Here is a 20,937-nt window from a genome sequence, read left to right on the forward strand (position 1 = left end):
TCCTTTTAAGAAGACAAAAAAGAAGCTTACTGTGCTTCAATAGCTCTATGTACTTATTTACTACTATAGTCCAGTTGCTAAAATAGAGCATGAAAACAACAGGCTTCCATCCTGCCTGGAGGGTAAATTGAGCACCTTTACCTAGGTACAGCAGCTGGAATCAGAATGTAGAGGCATCCAGCTGATAGACATTGCACTACGATAATGCATCTTCTCAGCAGAGCCCAGTCTGTTTATGATTAAATCTTCTATTTTTTACACATCTTCAGTGTTCCCTGCTTTTATGGAAAATGGAAAACTTGAGTATGAATTTGTTCATGCATAAATGTTTGACATTATGTACCCAGAAACATTTTGAATTTTACATTGTAAACATTTACACGACAGTGTTGCAGTAACGCATTGTAAGACATGCACTACAAGGCATTATAATGTACGAAAAACAGATTGCAGTGGATTACGGTGCTATTCATTTTGAATGTTACTCCAGTGCATCTAGGCAGCGCAGCACAACAGACTTGTGCTGTGATATATCTGAGCATGGTGATGTGCTGTGCAGAAATTCATTTTGGTGTGTTGGCAACCCATTCAAAATGAATGAGCTGCCTTAAAGTGGCTCTGTCACTAAAATAAAAAACATGAACTAAAGTGTCAACCGTGAGGAATAAAGAATACTGACCTGTCCTTTGCCCGCTGTAATGAAGATAAATCCATGTTCAGATTCCAACACTTTCAGAAGTGTCAGATTTGTACTTATCTGCCACACTCATTGGCTTAATCCATTGGTCCCTACACCACTACTGTGTTCTGTAGTAATGAAGGGGCTAGTGGGAGGAACCATAAATCTGTCCCTTCCAGAAGTGTCAGATTCTGTAGATTCTTTGGATGACAGTTTTTCTTCATTACAGCAGGGATCAATAGTGCAGGTAGTGGGAAAGGTGGGTATTCAGATGCCAATTGTTGTAATAGCGTCTATCCCTCTCTGAGACCTGTATGCCTGGGCTGAGTATAGCAGAGGCACTAACCATGGACAATCTTCATCAGATGGCTAAACTCACCAAACACTTGACATCCACTAATGACTTTATTGTATGCAGAACACTGTGGAAATACAATAAGATGCAATAGACTTGATATAAAAGTGGTTAAGGTGGCCAAAAGGGGGTATTGGCTTTTCTAGCCCCGACATGTGTCTTGTAGGAAGAAAGTAGAATTACAGTAGCCCACACACAGAAAAAGGAAATCGCCTCACAAGAAGGTTGAAGGAAATACAGAAACTAACACGTAAGGCAAAAAAAAAAAAAAAAAAGTGACAAGATAGCAGCATAATAAAAGAAAACAGTTATAAGGGATCTTCACCCTCAAATGAAAAGTCCTTCCTGTCCACCCTGCTCTCCTCCTCCGATCTAAAGGCTACAGTGGGAGGGACTGAGCGGTCGGCACAGCGGTCACGTGATGTCCCCGGCTGCTGTCAGAGGGGAGCTCGGCACTCAGCGATCGCTGTAGCCCTTATCGGAGGAGGAGAGCACGCGGGAGGTCTTGTGACTGGCCAGAAAAAAATCTTTTTTCCTTTACAACCATTTTAGACATGTTTTTAATGTGGAAATTTAAAAGAGAAGTTTGGGAAATTAAAAAAACAAACATACATACTCACCTTGGTGAATGCAACGATTTGGTGTCACATCTGTCCCCTGCCGCCTCTAAAATGAAGTACTGAGCGATCAATCACCGCTGATCGCTCAGTTCTTGGTCTCCAGGAAGTAGGGAGTTGGTGTCAGTCACGTCTCTCTGTTCTGCCCCTCCAGCTCACACTGGAGTGTAATGTACCTAGTGATGGAGCCCGAGGCACAGAGGAAGGCCTCTCTCTTACAGCTCTGGCTTAGGAGCTCTGGTAGAGTAAAAGGCAATGCCAGAGCATAGAGTGGCATGAATGCCTAATAACACTTCTGCTGGAGGTTGCTAATGTGAGTCAGGATACGCAGGAGCAGCTGGCTGGTGCATGCTGGCAGAAAAGCAGTTACTGCTGACAGGCACAGCTACGGCTGGTTCAGGTGCAGGTAGAGGAGCCAAGACAAGGTTAGGCAGTCCAGGTCAGCAAGTAGCAGGCAGATCAGACACAGGCGGCAGGCAGAGGAGTAGTTGGGAGGCAAGTCAGGGGGTCGGTAACAGCAAGGCAGATGAGCAGAAGGGTAAGGCAGAAGCGTCGGCAACAGAAGACCAATACAGGAACAGATACATAGATGCTTCAGAAACCAAATAGACCATAGGGCACTGACAAAAGGAACTAGTGCAGTTTAAAATTTCTCGCCTGGCGCCAATGTGTGCACGAGCGGGAACCTATGTGCGGGCTCGCGCACATGCACCTGCTGTACGACCAAAAATAGGGCTTCTAGGAATCACTGCCTGCGCACATGTATGCACCTTTCCTGACAGCTGGGCTGTGGATGGGTGCGGCTGGCTCAGTCTCCCAGTGGCTCGCTGAGAGGCTGAGCCAACTGCTGGTATAGGCATATGGGTGATTCCCAACATTAAAGTTGGGATCAATCCAGAGCCTGAACCAGCTGTGTGGAGTCAGCCGACAGCGGGCTAAAGTCCGCTGTTGGCTGAATATAGGTCACAGGAGTGTGGAATGAAGTGCACTCCTGTGATCCACAGGAAAATTAGGGTCAAAAGAGCTTTGACTAGAGACTAGTTCCACATCTGGTCCCCATGCTTTTGATTGGCAGCACAAGGCACCAAATGGATTTGTAAGCCGCTACTGGACTGAGGTTCTGACCCCAGTGCTTGCCTCAGACAGATCCATGTACCTGTTTCTGACAAGTACCTGAATCTGGTGCAAGGCCTATCAATTTCAGTGCAGAGGCCACATGGATTTCAAAAAGGTGTATACGACACTCTTTATAAATTTCCCCTACTGATCTCACACTACCTATATACAGCTTTAAAGATACAAGAAAGGAGTGCCTAGGCACAGGAAGTACACTGCGAATTTTGAAGAATTCAAGGAATGGCTGCTACACCATTGTACACTTCCATAATCAGCCCGGTAAATGTATGAACACGTTTTTCTAGTTAACAATATTATTATTAATAATAATAATAATAATAATAATAATCATCATCTTAAATATAAAGCAAAAAAAAAAAATTCGGTTATTACCAGGGGGCGGTATGATTATTTCGGATTTTAGGTGCTGAAAGCGGTACAATTTTGCATGGAAATTTGGCGTTTTATATTGTAGGCCTGTAATTCTTAACAATAACACACTTAAATCTGTCCAAACAAGAGTCTAGTAGATATCCCGGGTATGATGAAGTTTGAAACACAAAAACATAAATTATAATATAACAAATAAATATCAATAATTAAAAAAATATATATATATATAATAATAATAATAAAATACATTTCCCCATGATTCACTATCGCTCAATACTGCAAGTGTTCTAATTTACTATCGCTGTTTTCTAACTGGTCTAAAGCCACTTTTGACGTAAAGGGACACTTTTTGGTTGCTATGGACAATCTCCAGTTTCAAGGCAGAAAGAACAGTATATATCATATAAAACTGCATGCAGGGCATGGGCCAAAGCACTGGGCACAAAAGGGATGTGAAATAATTTCACACAGTACTGTGTTATGGTTTGTACAATTTTTTTAATTTGCCGCCAGGCTCCGCCCCCGTGCTTTGCGACGCTCGCAGGGAACGGAGCCTGGCACGGAGAGGCTTCGGAGAAGACAGAGCCCGCAGACACAGCGGGGGACATCGCAGGATCCTGGGGACAAGGTAAGTAACGCCGCACCAGGATCCTGCAATATAATCCCGAGTGTGGCTCGGGGTTACCGCTAATGGGACTGAAATTTACCCCCGAGCCACACTCGGGAAAACCGTCAGGGAGGTTAAACTAATTAAAAACTTTGGGTGTGTTATACACACATCATTGTGCAGAGGACGTGTGTAGAACATACAGACTCTCTGCCTGTTTGCCAGGACCCCCTTCAGTAAACAGTTGTCAGCTTTAATTGATCAAAGCCAGCATTGTTGTGTACATAGAGTAGGTTAACAGCTTCAAGAGGAGTTCCGCCCGCCCCTTTAAAAATTAAAGGTCCGCAGCTACACATACTGCAGCTGCTGACATTTAACATCAGGACACTTACCTGTCCTGGAGTCCAGCGATGTCAGCACCGCAGCCGATGTTCACATGTTTACTTCGCCGTGGCCCGGTCTCCTAGAAGTGGGGAAGGAGACCTGTCAAAACAGATGCCAAATGTGGCACCAGGGGGGGGGGTTGAAGGGGGAGACGAATAAGTGGAAGTTCCACTTTTGGGTGGATCTCCGCTTTAAAGGGGTTGTAAAGGTTCGTGTTTTCTCACCCTAATGCATCCTATGCATTAAGGTGAAAAAACACCTGTCAGTGACCGGCCCCCAGACCCCCCCCCATTTTACTTACCTGAACCCTCAAATTTGTCCCATGGGCGAGCCTTCTCTCTGCTAGGGGGTTCCCGGCTGTTGATTGGATAGATTGATAGCAGTGCAGCCATTGGCTCCCGCTGCTGTCAATCAAATCCTATGGCGCAGCCACCGGGGGGCGGGGCCGAGTCCTGCATTCGGCGCCTATGGACGCCGAATGCTGGACTCAGGAGCGCACCCGCAAGGTAACCCCCTGGGAGAGCGTTTCTCCTAGGTGTTTATCTGATGCAGGGAGGAGCCGAGAGAGCCGCCGAGGGACCCCAGAAGTCGAGGATCAGGGCCACTGTGTGCAAAACGAGCTGCACAGTGGAAGTATGATATGTTTGTTATTTTAAGAAAAAATAAAAATGACCTTTAGTGTCACTTTAAGCTCTCAAAAAAAAAAAAAAGAAAAAAAAGCATGCTGACAGTGGTTGTAAATAACGCTTGCTCAGACAAAAACACATTGTAGCATATTGTTACTTTTGTATCATATTGTTCATTCATCTATGGATCAAAGGGATGAACTTCGATCTGCAGATGATTAAGCATCTGTTCACACCGGTGCAACTTCAGATTTGACATGCAATTTCTACCCAAAGTCGCACCTAATGTATTTCTATGGCTCTGTCTTAATAGCTGCGTGTAGAAGTGGTACATTTTGACAAGTAGTTCATGTATTACTTTTTCCCAACTGCAGTGCAAATTTTTCTCTCATAGACTAATGTAAATCGCACTGAAGTCATGCCTGTGTCCATATAGCGCGACTTTGAGCCATTTTTCACTTTATTGTTAACCCTTTCATACTAACAATTTTGTTCACAAAACAAAAGCTGCCGGCTGAATGTAAACAGAATTGCCGGAAAATTAATAAATGAGGAAAAAAAAAAAAACTGCATGGCCCTTCAGATCTGGTATGGATTTTAAGGGAAACTCCATGCCAAAACCATGCGTGGGGTCCCCCTAAAATCAATACCAGACCCTTATCTAAGCATGTAGCCCAGCAGGGCAGGAAAGGGGGGGAGAGAGTGAGCGCCCCGACACCTGAACCATACCGGACCACATGCCCTCAACATGGGAAGCATGCTGCGGTTGTACTTTGGAGAACATTTATTTTTTAGTAAAGGACAAAACTTGTGTTTTTACTCACTTTTTAGAATAAGTAGGCCATACTCATTCACATGGAGGGGCCGGGATCTGGGGGGGGGGGCCCAGATTCCAATAAGTTACCCCCTTGTCTTCATAAACATGGGGAAAAGGTGCTTTGGGGGGGATCCCCTCCTACCCCAAAGCATCCCCCCCATGTTGAGGGCATGTGGCTTGGTATGGTTCACTCACTTGTCCCCCCCTTTATTGGCCTGCTGGGCTGCATGCTCAGATAAGGGTCTGGAATGGATTTTGTGGGGGACCCCACGCCATTTTTTTTACATTTTGGCATGGGGTTCCCCTTAGAATCCATACCAGATCCGAAGGGACTGGTGTGGATTTGGGGGGACCCCCACACAGTTTTGTTTCTCATTTTTGTAATTGCTGGTAATTGTGCTAGAAGGAAAAGGAATTATGTCACACGCTGTACTTTTTTGATTGGACATTGCCAAGTCATAGTACATTGAAATTGCATTGAAGTCACACTTAAGTCTAACCAAATCGCACAACTTTGAGGTCGCACCTGGTGTGAACCAGGGCTAAAGCAACCTAAAACAAGCAAAATAAGTATTTTTTTTAAATAAACTGTTCGTCTGTTTGACCCCTTATTAACTCTAATGCCGCGTACACACGGTGGACTTTTCGACCGGACTGGTCCGACGGACTTTCTTTCGGACTTTTGAACGAACTGACTTGCCTACACACGATCACACCAAAGTCCGACGGATTCGTACGTGATGACGTACGACTGGACTAAAATAAGGAAGTTGATAGCCGGTAGCCAATAGCTGCCCTAGCGTGCTTTTTCGTCCGTCGGACTAGCATACATTCGAGCGGATTTCTCGATAGGAACTGGGTCCGGCAGAGTTATGACGTAAAGATTTGAAGCATGTTTCAAATCTAAAGTCCGTCAGAATTTCGACTGGAAAAGTCCGCAGAAGGTCCGATGAAGCCCACACACGATCGGATTGTCCGCCGGACTCGGTACGTCGGACCAGTCCGGTCAAAAAGTCCACTTGTGTGTACGCGGCATTAGTTTACTCTAGTCAGCCCTAATTAACTCCTTTACTGGCTTAGGAAGAAGTGTTTGGAATCCAGACGGAGGAGAAATGTATTTGTTGCACAATGTTCTATTTACATTTCATTTGTGCCTGGAGTTTGGCTTAAAAGCACTCCCAGGTGATGACCATGGGTTTATATATTATAAAAATGGTTTGTTTTCAGTCAATTTCCAGAAAACAGTGCTTTCATAGCTCTCCTGGTCTCTCAATGATAATTTTATATGAGTTGCTGCAAGGATATGATGTAGCAGAGACATTGGAGAGACCACAGACAACATTGAGGTCTGACCTCAGAGATGAGACAGCCAATTGTTTATTAGAGGAAAGCGACCTGATCTAAGGTTACAGGTATCTTGGTCATTCTGCATATTGCTTTCCCAGATCAATGTGTTTTAAATGGCAGTGCTTGATTCTCTACCAGTGAGGCTGCTTTTACACTGAGGTGTTTTACAGGCGCTATAGCGCTAAAAATAGCGCCTGCATAACGCCTGTAAAGAGCCTCTCCTGTCTCTCCAGTGTGAAAGCCCGAGTGCTCTCACACTGGAGGGGTGCGCTTGCAGGACTGTAAAAAAAGTCCTGCAAGCAGCATCTTTGCAGCTCTGTATACACCGCTCCTAAAGCGCCCCTGCCCATTGAAATCAATGGGGCAGCGCCGCCAGACCGCCGGCAAAGCGACGCTGCAGCGCTTTTTCGCAACCCTTTTTCGCAACCCTTTTTCGGCTGCTAGTGGGGGTTAAAAGCGCCCTGCTAGCGGCCGAATAGCGCCCCTAAAACGATGGTGAAGCACCACTAAAAATAGTGCTGCTTTACCACCGTCGCCCGCCCGCCCCAGTGTGAAAGTAGCCTTAATGTCTGATAACACTCACATTTACTGTGATGAATAATGCCTCGTACACACGATCGGACATTGATCGGACATTCCGACAACAAAATCCATGGATTTTTTCCGACGGATGTTGGCTCAAACTTGTTTTGCGTACACACGGTCGCACAAAGTTGTCGGAATTTCCGCTCGCTAAGAACGCGGTGACGTACACCACGTACGACGAGACTAAAAAAGGCCATTTCAGAACCAAACGCGGCACCCTTTGGGCTCCTTTTGCTAATCTCGTGTTAGTAAAGCTTGGTGAGAGACGATTCGCGCTTTTTCAGACTCGTGGTTTTCAGATCGTTTTCTGCTGTTCAGTTTGTGCTTGTGGGTTTGTATCTGCTCTTCAGTGCGTGCAAGCAAGCTACGCGTGACTTAATCATTGTGTTCTTGTTCGTTCGTTACTGTCTTTCAGGTCGCTCTTCACAGGCCTTGCTGTTCTTCAGTGCGTTCTGTTACTTCGTTCTGAGCAGCCGACCGTTTTCTAGCCATGTATACGTACTCCTCGTAGAGTTCGTGCCCAGTCCATGAACAGGGTGGGGAGGAGTTCATGGACCAAGAATTGGTTGCTTCAGTGTGACCAGTTCTCTCATATGCCTTTGCTCCGTGAGATCCGTAAGAATAATCCTGATGATTTCAGGAACTTTCTCAGGATGACGGACCCCGTATTTCACCGTTTGTTGGCTTTGCTGACCCCCTATATTAGCAGGCAGGATACCTGCATGAGGCAAGCCATCGCTCCAGAGCAGAGGCTCATCACCACCCTGCGGTACTTGGCAATGGGGAGAAGTCTGCAGGACTTGAAGTTCTCGACAGGCATCTCCCCCCAGGCTCTGGGGATCATTATCCCAGAGACCTGTTCTGCCATCATCCAGGTCCTGCAGAAGGAGTATATTAAGGTAAGATTTTTATCCTTTAAGATCACATTTTATTGTATATAATGTTTGCTAATATATTGTATTTCTTTCCTCATTCCCTAATTACCATGATTGTAATATGCTGTGAATGTCTCCTTTGTCCTCATTCATGCTGGATTTTTATGTAATTATTTTTGTTGTCCTTCATACATATTTGCCTTCGCTTACCTCCCCAGCATGCTCTCCTGCCCTATATTCACCTCATGTAGTCACTTAACAATGTATTTTATCAGCTCCATAGTAGTGCTTTACCCCACACACCCCTAAAATGTTTTGAAATGTGATTGGTGCTTCAAATTCAGGCAGAGTGCCAGAAGCTTTTTTTGTTGGGTCCCCAAATCATTTTGAACCCTCCCCCCCCAATTGCTAAGTCAGCTGATACCAATTCTCTATCTATCCTCAATCATCTATCTGCCGACTTTGCCAAACCCATACACACTATACCCATCTCTTCTGTGCTCAGATTTATGGATGAATTCCCCAAAGCATGTAGTGCAAGGGCCTGCCTGTATACTTTCAAATGGTACTGTTTAACCACTTCAATACCCAGCCATAGTCAAATGACATCCACAGATGGGATCTCCCATCCTGGGTGGACGTCATATGATGGCCTCAGCTTTCCGCCACTACTGCGGGCCCCCGGGGGCCCGCAGATCGGCGATCGGGGTACCGGTGTGTCCCTCGGGACACAGCCGTTCCCCGATGGGGGTATTGAAGCGGCGGGCGGCAGAGCGTCGGACCTGTCACAATGCAGAGAGGCATTGGGAAGCGGTGTGTACGGTGCCTCCGGCGGCGCGCAGAGCGGTGATCGGGGCTGAGGCTTTTCCCTTGGATACAGCTCAGCCCCAATCACTGTAGCCAATGAGATGGCTCTTCACCATGTGACCGGCTGTGTACAATCACAGCCGGTCACTAATGTAAACAAACACAGTGTAACTGCTGTTGCTGGACTCTTCTCCTCACACACCAATCCAGTGTGAGGAGAAGAGATCAGCTAACAGTGAGTTACCTACATATATATGTACTACTGTGCCCAGAATGCCCCCCCTAAATAAAGAGTACCTCTCATCAGGAGTACCTGTCATCTAGAGTACCTGTCCATCAGGAGTACCCGCTACCTCACCACCTGCCACTAGAGTACCTGCCACCTCACCACCTCATCACCCGCCACCAGAGTACCCGCCACCTCACCACCTGCCACCAGAGTACCTGCCAGAGTACCGGCCACCAGAGTACCGGCCACCTCACCACCTCCCACCAGAGTACCTGCCACCTCACCACCTGCCACCAGAGTACCCGCCACCTCACCACCTGCCACCAGAGTACATACAGCCAGTCAGCCACTATGTCCAGAAAGGTGTACACCCCAGAAGAGGCATACCAAATACTCAGTCTGACCGATGAGAGCAACGAGGAGCTCTCACTGCTCAGTTCTGATCCAGAAGGCAGCACATCAGGATCCGAATCAGAGGAGGAAGCAGTCCGTCCAAAAAGACGACGGTCTGAACACCAGGCAGCTACCAGCAATGCCAGCGGCGGTAGACCCCAGGAGGAGGGGCCCAGTACAAGCGCTGCTAGACCCCAGGAGGAAAGGCCCAGCACAAGTGCACACCAAAGAATTAAGGCCCAAACCCAGCTTCCAGATTCCTTGGCAAACCCATTGTGGCTGCCTTCTACCACAGGGTCAGCCACGATCCCCCCTTTTACAGCACAGCCAGGTGTGCAGGTCAACACTGCAGGATTTTCCCAAATGGATTTTTTAAATTTATTTTTCCCTAACTAATTGATTCAAGGCATCGTGGACCAAACTAATCTCCTTGCCCTAACAATTAATTGCAACCAACCCCAGCTCCAGCTATGCCCGCCCTTTTGAATGGAGGCCCCTAACAGTAGTGGAGCTAAAATTGTTTTTAGGCCTAACCCTAAACATGGGGCTTACAAAAAAAAAAAAATGAAATGCATAAGTATTGGTCGACCAAACCCATCCACCATATGCCAATTTTTTCATCGGCCATGTCCAGGTCCCGATACGAAATCATAATGCGCTTCTTGCATTTCAGTGACAACTCACAGTGCCCACCCCGAAATCACCCAAACTTTGACAAACTATATAAAGTTCGCCCCCTAATTAATTTTTTTTTCCAGAAGTTCGCCGAAGTTTATGTCCCTGACAAAAATATATCTGTGGACGAATCCCTGGTGCATTTCACAGGCCGGCTGGGAATCAAGCAATATATCCCCAGTAAGAGGGCGAGGTACGGCTTGAAGCTTAACAAGCTTTGTGAAAGCGCCACCGGTTATGTGCACTCATTCCGCGTGTACGAAGGCAAAGATTCCCAGCTCCAGCCCCCTGAGTGTCCCTCGTACATGGGAATAAGTGGAAAAATTGTTTGGGAGTTGGCATTCCCACTCCTCCAAAAGGGGTACCATATTTACATGGACAACTATTGCCCCTTACATACTAGTTTGCCCCTTCTCTGCCACATATATCTAAAACAAACTTTGGCCCGTAGTACAACAAGAAAAAACCGAAAGGGCTTCCCACAGCGTCTTGTCACCACAACCATTCAAAGGGGGAATCGACAAGCTTGAGGAACGAAGAAGTGTTGGCTGTGAAGTGGAGGGATAGGAAAGATGTGTACATCATGTCCACCATCCACGATGACACCTCGGTGGAACTTCACAGAAGACACGGTACCGTTCGCAAGCCTTCCTGTATCACTGAGTACAATAAATACATGGGGGGGGTGGATTTAAATGATCAGTTGTTGCAGCCCTATCTTTCAACAAGAAAATCCCTCTTCTGGTACAAAAAAAGTCGCAATGTACTTTTTTAATTTGGCCCTTTTAAATTCTTTCATCATCTACCAAAAATCAACAGAAACACCCACCACCTTCATAAAGTTTATTGAAGACATTGTCACTGCACTGATTTATCAGCAAGTATCCCCCCAGAAAGCATTCGCTCCGATTCTGTCAGCAGACTACATGAGCGCCATCTCCTGGACCATATTCCACATATTCCAACAGGATCCGGAAGACGACGCCAAAAAAAATGTCGGGTGTGCACCAAAAAAGGAATTAGGAAAGATACCAGCTTCCATTGTCCCGACTGTCCCTCCCAACCCGGCCTTTGCATCGGAGAATGCTTCAAGCGATATCACACTCTGGAAAATTATTAGTCCATATTTCTAATACTGCCATTTCCCCGTTTTTAATTTCTGTCCTGAATATTTCCCTTCCTCAACCAACCATATCATTGCCTTCCATGTGAACCGACCCTGGCCTGTTTCTCGACTATGCCTCTGCCTACCGTTTTTCCGCCATGTTTTTGCCTTTCACGTGAACTGACCCTGGACTGTATCGACTATGCCTCTGCCTACCGTCTATTTCTGCCTTTTACCTGCACTGACCTTGGCCTGTTGACCATGTTTTTGCCTGCCCCTTGGATTGATCTTTCACCCTGCTACACAGGGGTCTCACATATGTGAGGGGCTCCAGAATAGTGTTCGGAGTTCAGAAAACCAGTTTTTGGTTTTCTGTGTTCCCATAACAGGGTCTGGTTGCCCGGAGGCTTCAAAGCGATTTGGGTGGGAGAAGCCTCTACCCCTGTCCCCATTCTTTCCTGACCGATGCCCTAAGCTTGATGGTACTGCCTGCTCCCTGGACAAATACTCTGGCTGTGCTGACCATAACTCTGCCTGCTGCATTTACTAACTATGGACAGTATTCCTGCCTGCTGCATGGACGTTCCTTTGATCCTTTTGCTGCTGCTGACCATATCCCTGCCTGCTATCTGGACTAATGCTTTGGCTGTGCTGACATCTCTACCTGTACTGACTATTCCTGCCTGCTGCCTGTTTTGCTGTCGCTGTCCACGTTCCTGCCTGCTGCCTGGACCGATGCTCTTCTCTGTGGACCACTGCACTAATAAAACCGCAGGTAATCTTTTCTTTACCCTTTACTCAGCAGAATGTATTTTGGTTTGTAATTGGTATGTACAGTACATGCTATGTGTTAAAAATATGAAGGGCCTTCAACAAGGTGATAGGTTGGCAGGAATTTGTGTGTAATGTATGCTCCTAGAACAACTGGCTGGCCAGAGCAAGAAGAGTGGTGGAGAACATGTTTGGAATCATGGCCAGCCGGTTCCGCCTATTTCTTACACCCATACATATGGCGGAGTACAAACTGAATCACATTATCCTGTGTTCTACACAACTTTTTACGGCAACATTCTGCCAACTATGCTAGCTCAGTTGGGCCTGAGACCGGAATTCAAAATGAACCAACCCTGACGGCGCTTGAAAGCGGCCGTCCTGGCTTGCCCCCCCTGAGTGCCCGTGATGTCCGGCTAAGATACCTTGAATTCTTTGCGGGTAGGGGGGCTATCAATATGCCAGACAATGTGAAAAAACCTTTTTCAAATGTAAAAAAAAAAAAAAAAAAAAAAAAAGCAAATCTTTAGTGACATTTACTGCTTGTGTTTGTTTTAGCTGGCCCTGACAGAAATGTGGTGAGTCCTGAAAATGGTGTGATTGTGTAACCTTACAAAGCACTGTTGGGTGTTATTTACTAAAGGCAAAGACACTTTGCACTACAAGTGCACTTGAAACTGCACTTGTAGTGCAAAGTGGATTTACCCTTAGGAAATAACACCCATTGTCACAGAAAACAGCAATTAGAGCACCACAAAAGTGTTGTAGCGTTGAGACAATAATCCACACATTCTTGATTAACAATCTTTTTAATACCTGCACAATCACATGTGCAAGGTTTTTAAAACAAACCAACATGTTTGTTGTATAACAATTTTTGGGGTCACATTAGAAAAAGTAGAAATGTCCATTTAAGATAAAACAGGCATGTTTAAAACCAACAAGAAAGACACAAATCTTGAACTTACAAAGTTCACATTTTGTAGAACTTGAAGGCAATATCAGACATGAGTGTTTAGAAACTGTGTTTGATATTGCGTTCAGATGGGGTGAAGTCACACCCGGAAAAGCTAAATTTTGAAGATGCACACAAATAGCCGAATGTCAACATGTGCTACCTGCCATCACGGGGGGTCAAGGGACGTGTTTTGGGGGTGCAACCCCTTCCTCTCAGCTACTTTATTATTGAGGAAGGGGTTGCACCCCCAAAACACGTCCATTGATCTCCCGTGATGGCAGATAGCACATGTTGACACACTGTGTGCCTCTTCAAAATTTGGCTTTTCTACAATTTGACAAAAAATGTTAAAAAATTGTAGCACACCAAAAAACAAAGGGATTTTGAGGGGTTTTAAACTCTACCCAAAACATCAGTGATGTTCTTATTTTTTTGAATAACATCATTGATGTTTTTCTTGATGTTTTCCAAGTCCCTATTACACCCCATGATCTCCCCGATCAGGATCTGTGCACTTTCCGAGGTGAAAGGATCTGGATCCACAGCATCACAATCACCTAAAAAGATAGAAACCAATAAAAAACATGTATTATAAATATGCCAGCATCCGATTTCTTACCTGAGCCTGTGGTCGCAGACACTCACCTGTTGTGGTGCCAATTTCCACCACGTCTTCCTCCTCCTGCTCTGTTTGTCTTGTGTGGATTTCCCCTTCTTCCAGAGGTGGGGGGTCTCTGGTCTCCTCGGATGAGGGGTGTCCTCCGAGTCTTTTCTCCCCTATGTAAAAAAAAAAAAAAATGGTATAGCACACAGATATTTGATAGCAGAACTATAAATAGGAAACATTGCTTGGAAGTGGGGTACAATTGTCTGTTTTGGCAGAGTTCCAAAATGTTGCATTTTTCTTGTCCTTTGTCAAGCTTCAATACTTTACCTGTTTTGTACAAGCTTCACAGATGGAGACACCCCTAGAGTATCCACTGGAGCACCTGTGTGGGACCCCTAATAAAAAGGGTGTTCTTGTGTCCCACACTAGTGCTCCAGTGTCCAGATGTGTAACCAGCTGCTGAGTGTTCTCTCCTTACACAGAATCTAGTTTGCATTTCATTCTAGTAACAAACACATCTACACAACCAAATTAGTTTCAGACAAGTAGGCCCTAAAAAATGTGGGCAAATGCATATGGCCAAAACAATGATGTTTTCTAGGCCGCAAGAAAAATGTTTGATACGAACGAATAATGTGCCCATGAACATGAAAGTTCACATTTAGAAATGGATAACAGTTAAGAAAAGCACATGGAGCAGCATGAACGTAATAAACATAAAAAGAATCGGAACACAGGACAATTACTTACTTTTTTGCAGCACTCTCCGGATCTTTCTGTACTGCTCATGCTCTCTTAATTTGAGGTCCGACCACCGTTTCCTGAGCTGATCTTTCGATCGTCGTACCCCGAAATTCCGGTGCAGGCTCTTGACCACTTTCGCCATGATCTTGGCCTTTCTGACATTGGGGTTGGGGTAAGGTCCATACTTCCCGTCATAGTCGGCCTTCTTCAGGATGTCGACCATCTCCAACATCTCCCCAAAGGACATATTTGATGCCTTAAATCATCTCCTTCTGGATCCAGACGTTTCAGGCTCCGGGCTTTCCTCCCCCTCCTCCTCGTTGCTATAATTAGCACGCACCTGCTGTGTCTCCACCATGTACTCTTCCCCCACTCCGTCGAACGAAAAGGGGCAGGGAATAGACTAGAAAGAACGTCAGGGGCGGGCGGAGTTACACGCATGCGCAGTGTGTATAAAGCGTAACACGCGTGCGTAGTACGTACGATCTGTGAGCGGAGGAAGGAGTATCGGAGGCGCCGATCATGATAACGAAGGTAAGATCTAAACTTGGGCCTATACTGCTTCTAGATTGAGGCCTATATTGTAACAAGATTAGGAGAGTTTTGCCTGACATTAGGGTTTGTCTCGTGTTGTGTTTTGCAGATAAAATGGATGGCTTCAATGACCACAACTTCCTCCCCCTGTTCATAGACAAGTACAGGGAGCTGCCCTGTCTGTGGCAGGTGAAACATCCACATTACAATAATAAACAAAAGAGGCAGGCAGCGCTGGAGAAACTGCTGGAGTTGGTGAAGCCGGTGGTCCCCACGGCAACCATCCCCTATTTAAAAAACAAAATTGGTGGCCTGAGGAGCACTTATCTTAGGGAGCGCAAGAAGGTCACGGATTCCCAGAGGTACAGAGCTGGAGCAGATGACTTTTATGTCCCCAGACTGTGGTACTATGAGAGACTGCGATTTCTGTCAGACCAGACTAGAGTCAGGGAATCCCACTCAACCCTTCCTTCCACTCTTCCTTCCACCCCAGCTGAGGCTTCCGATGTCCAACCTGGGACTTCCAACCAGGAAGAAGTGGAGGAGCCCAGATGGAGTCAGGTATAGTATTGTTCTACAGATTTCTGGACAATAAATAAATGATGTTTACTAGATGTTATTATTGATCACTAATTGCCGATTTAAGAAAGTGTTTTACATATCAATAGACAGCAGTGGCCAAAAATAATTGGGACAAGAATGAAAAATGCTGGGCTCAGAAGGATAGTCTGTTATATTTGTTAACATTCAATTTGCAACAATCATGAGCTGAAAATTGTGTGTGATTGGATGACTAAAAAACTAAAACGATGTCCCTTTTTCATACACAGGAAGACCTCAGCCAGGACGAGGCTGTGGAATGTGCCACACAGGAGGAGGCTGTGGAATGTGGCAGCCAAGAAGAGGCGGGAGTTAGTGGCAGCCAGGAGGAGGCGGGGCTAAGTGGCAGCCAGGAGAAGCCTGGGCCCAGTCGTAGCCTGACCGAATCACAGGTTCTTCCCCTCCGCCTTCCATACCAAAGACCCAGGAAGGGGAGTCACGTTCAGGATTCAGCGCTCAGGCTCATTCAGGAGGCTTCTGCGTCCCTCAGAGCCACCCCCACTCCTGAAGAGGCCTTTGCCTGCATGGCTGCCACCAAACTGCAGGCCATGCAGGAGGGTCAACGCAAGCTGTGTGAGGACCTTCTGTATAAAGTCCTAAGTAAGGGAGTGAGTGGCGAAATCACACCCAATACCCACCTGAGTGAGTTGGCCCATCCCCCTCCTCCTCTTCCTCCTCCTGCTGCCACAACTCCACCACCACAGCCACAGCATGGAAGGAAGCCTGGAAGGAAGACCAGAGAGTGATGGCCCTGGGTTCAGTCTGGTCTGACAAAAGATGCAGTCTCTTGTATGACCACAGCCTGAGGACACAGATGTCATCTACTGCTTTCCGGATCTCTGGGACTTCTGGACCAGACTGCACTCCCTTAGCTATGGACTCCTCAGGCCACCAATTCTGCTGTAAATTAATTGATTTGTTTCAATTATACTTGCCTGTGTGTGTTTTCCTTAAAAAAAAAAAAACAGTTTGTTGGTGAGGAGGCAGGTACATTTCAAAATACAATGTGAAATTAACAAGGGACACCAACACCAAACAATCTCATTGAGATTAAATAATATAAGACATCAATGGTGTTGTGGTAACTTGACACACAAAACACACACAAAAATATTCTGGAGTAAAAACCAAAAAACAGCCTTGAAAAAAATACAAACCCCCCCAAAAAAAAAAAAATTGAACAGCCTTGAAAAAAATTTTTTAAAAATTAAAAACAACCAAACAAAAAATTGGTCAGATGTGACAAACCAAAATATATTGAGGGAATCCCGATAAAGAATAAAGAAAGAAGTTTGTGAGAAGTCTGTGTGAATATCAGCAGCAAAACTACTTCATTCTTCTCACATTCTAAAGAAGAAGAGAGTGCACTGTATTAAACTATTTTAAACATTGCAGCACGACGAAAGTGCTGTATCCATTCCGAACGCTCATTTTACCAGACCGAGCTGTTCCGTCTCAGAATTTCTTATGAGCATATGTGGCACTTTGTGCGTCGGAACTGGCCACACACGGTCGGAATTGACGCGATCGGATTTTGTTGTCGGAAAATTTTATAGCCTGCTCTCAAACTTTGTGCGTCAGAAAATCCGATGGAAAAATGTCTGATGGAGCCCACACACGGTCGGAATGTCCGACAACACGCTCCGATCGCACATTTTCCGTCGGAAAATCCGACCGTGTGTACGGGGCATTAGAGTGATCAAGACACAGATTTGTTAATTTGGCACTGTCGTCCCTTTAAGAAAGAACAAAGAAAAAACCATATTGGGAATATGGGACTTTATAGGTGCTTATTACGATGAAATTAATGTATCACAACAAAATATGATAAAATGTTTTATTACAAAACAAGGGAAAAGACAGAAAAAAAAACAAAGAATCACGTAGAAATAAACAGGGGTCGTTTTCTCTATGCAATTTCTCCACATATATAGTCAGATATATTCATATTTAACATATGTTTATATTATATGTTGTATTGTAACTGCAATGTCCATTTTATTGTAAGGGTGCATCCATGTGGAAGCAGGACTCTCCTGTCATTTCACTAGAATGATAACTAATTTATGATCATACAGTAATTTGATTTAATTTTTGTTTACAGAGGCCAATCGCCCGGGACCTTCATTTGTCCACCAGATCCCCACATGGACACCCAGGGGCCCAGAGTAGCACGATCCTTGTCCCCTAATGGGGGCCGGGCTGAGCTCCAATGGAGACAGGGGCATTTCTGTGGGTCCAGGTACTAGGTGGCGCTGGTTGGTGGTTTCCGGCATTTCCCTGTCTCGCCGTGGACCTTTGCATGGGAGCCTGGGAGCCTGGGTGTCGTCGCCACGCTCGGCACACCCACGTGGACGGGGTCTCCGGCCGCCTGGTTTCCTGGTGCGTGATATATTCCTAGCGACATGCACTGTTATTGACATGTCACATCAATATGTTTTGATCGTTTCATAGGTAATATAGATTTTACAACGGGACATAAGCCATTTCTTTGTACTCACATTTACTGCTTTATAAATATGTCCCATAGCCCCCATTCACACTATGTCACACAACATCAGGTGTCATGCATATATTTTTTTATCTCTAAAGCTGATCATACACTGTTTTTTTTTTTTTTTTTTTTTACCAGATTTTAAATAAACATCATACTTAACTAGGTGAATGCATCATCAATGTGATGGTACATCTGTCCCCCGATGTCCCTAAGGGTGAGAACTGAACAATCAAACACTGATGATCGCTTAGTTCTCAGTGCTCTGTGAGCAGAGAGCTGGTGACTGTCAGCCACTGGCTCTCTGCTCTGCCCCCCACTCACTGGAGCGCTGGGCTGTGGAGGGGGCGGAAGGAGCTGGCTCGGGCTCTCGGCCGCTCACTGAAAGGCCGAGCCAGGTGCTGGTCCAGGCTCCTGGGTGGATCTTGGCCATACGGTTGCAATCTTTCCCCAACCAGGACCAGCTCTGTGACGTCAGCGGTCTCAGCTGAAAACGGGTCACAGGAGGGCAGAACAATCTGCACTCCCGTGATCCACAAGAGAAGTACAGCCAACTGAGCTTTGGCTGTACTTCTCCTTTAAGGTTAAATGATGTATACTCAGAAATTCAACACTGTATTCCATTGCCGCAACATACACATCAGAAGAGAGATGTCAGGTCAGCTATTTAACAGCATGGATTGTGTACAGTATATTTAGCCTGTTGACCTGTAACCCATTAAGGCCAGCTTGGTTAATTCATTTGTCAACATTTCATTTGGTACTTTGTAATCCTGTACTGTATGGTTTTCTAAAATGAAGGGAGGGAAATAGCTGTATACTATATTGGGGTTGTTGATGTTTTTATTTATGTAGGGGCCCCATATATCAGTACTTTAAATTTTGACGATATGTGTCACCTGAAATCTCAAAAAGAAGTTGTTTAAAACTTTACCCAACAGGAGTAATTTTATGTATCATTATCTGGGAAATGTATAAATTCATTGTGGGAACCCAGATGAGATCCTGACCCAAAGAATGCACATCTCCTAACTACAGTGCCTTGAAAAAGTATTCATACTCCTTGCAATTTTCCACATTTTGTCATGTTACAAACAAAAACATAAATTTATTTTATTGGGATTTTATGTGATAGACCAGCACAAGGTGGCACATAATTGTGAAGTGGAAGGAAAAGGATTCTTGCCTGCACAATGGCAACCACTGGCAACATGGGATGGGGAATAGAAGTCATGCATGCAGCGCTTCCCCCTAGAAGGGCCACTGGTTTTGTGTCCCAGGTTCTCTTCCTGCTAATGTAACTGCAGACAGCCAATAGCAGCTTCCACACGTCTGGCACAGAAAACAGTCTAGGGTTGCCTTTTTATAAAATTTATTGCAAGTTAACTTGGGTGAGGTTCAGAGAGCTGTGGGATACTTTAAGGCACTAACAGGAACAAAGAGGACACTCTCCCTTGTACTAGTAGGGCATGAAGTGGACAGCACTGGGGCACCTGTAACAATGACCCAGGCCGGACAAACCTAATGCTGTGTACACACGAGCGGACTTTGACAGCAAAGGTCCGACGTAACGAATCTGTCGAACAATTCGATCATGTGTGGGCTTTATCGGACCTTTGCTGTCAAAAAATCAGACGGACTTTAGATTTAGAACATGTTTCAAATCTTTCCAAAGGACTCGAGTCCGGTCGAAAAATCAGTTCGTCTGTATACTAGTCCGACAGACAAAAAAACGACGCAAGAGCAGCTATTGGCTACTGGCTATGAACTTCCTTATTCTAGTCCCTTCGTACATCATCACGTGCAAACCAATGGACTTTCGAACGGACTTTGGTCCGTTCGTGTGTGGGCAAGTCCAGTCGTTCAAAAGTCCGTAGTAACTCCGTCGAAAGTCTGTCGGAAAGACCGTCGGACCTTTGATGCTGAAAAGTCCGCTCGTGTGTACACAGCATTATACTCTGTGCAGCAGGGGTTAACAAGGGCAACAGTCACTGAGATCCTTTTCCCTTAGGTCTGTCCTCACAGTGTTCCTCCCAAGGCTTGGAATGTCTGCTCCAGACTCCAGCAGGCAGGCTGCTCAGTGAAACTCCCAACACAGATCCTCAGTGGCACCCCTCTTTAGCTAATAAAGGGCTTGTGGCTGGACAGGCCCCCAGCTGAGCACAGCTGAGACCTAAATGAACAGGCTGGACCCTCAGCAGGATGGCCAGGAAGGACAAGCAGCCCCCCTGGTTGGGAACCACTCCTCCAGGGAAAATAACCCCTCTCTCTGTGGTTCCAAACTATTTATACGTCCTCCAACCATCATCTGGGCACACCTGCCGAGGGATTGGCTGGAGCTGCATAAATATTCAGGCTGCTTTTTTGACTCTCTCACTGACTAGACTCTGTAGAACCCAGAGAAGCCCAAAGTATGGCTGAACTGACTACTACAAAACTAAAATTTGCCTTACCAGATCTAGCAGCCTAAAAAGGGGGGTGCTACATGAACATACATAAATTTTTGTGGGTGGTGCAGACAGGTAGCCTCTGCAGTAGTAGTTTGTACGGTCTGCCCCTGTTTTGAAGCATGTCTATAACCCCTTTAAAAATCTGCCTGCTTAGGAAATTGCCTGTATG

Source organism: Aquarana catesbeiana, linkage group LG01 (assembly GCF_042186555.1).
Source record: "Aquarana catesbeiana isolate 2022-GZ linkage group LG01, ASM4218655v1, whole genome shotgun sequence".
In the NCBI taxonomy this organism is placed as follows: domain Eukaryota; kingdom Metazoa; phylum Chordata; class Amphibia; order Anura; family Ranidae; genus Aquarana; species Aquarana catesbeiana.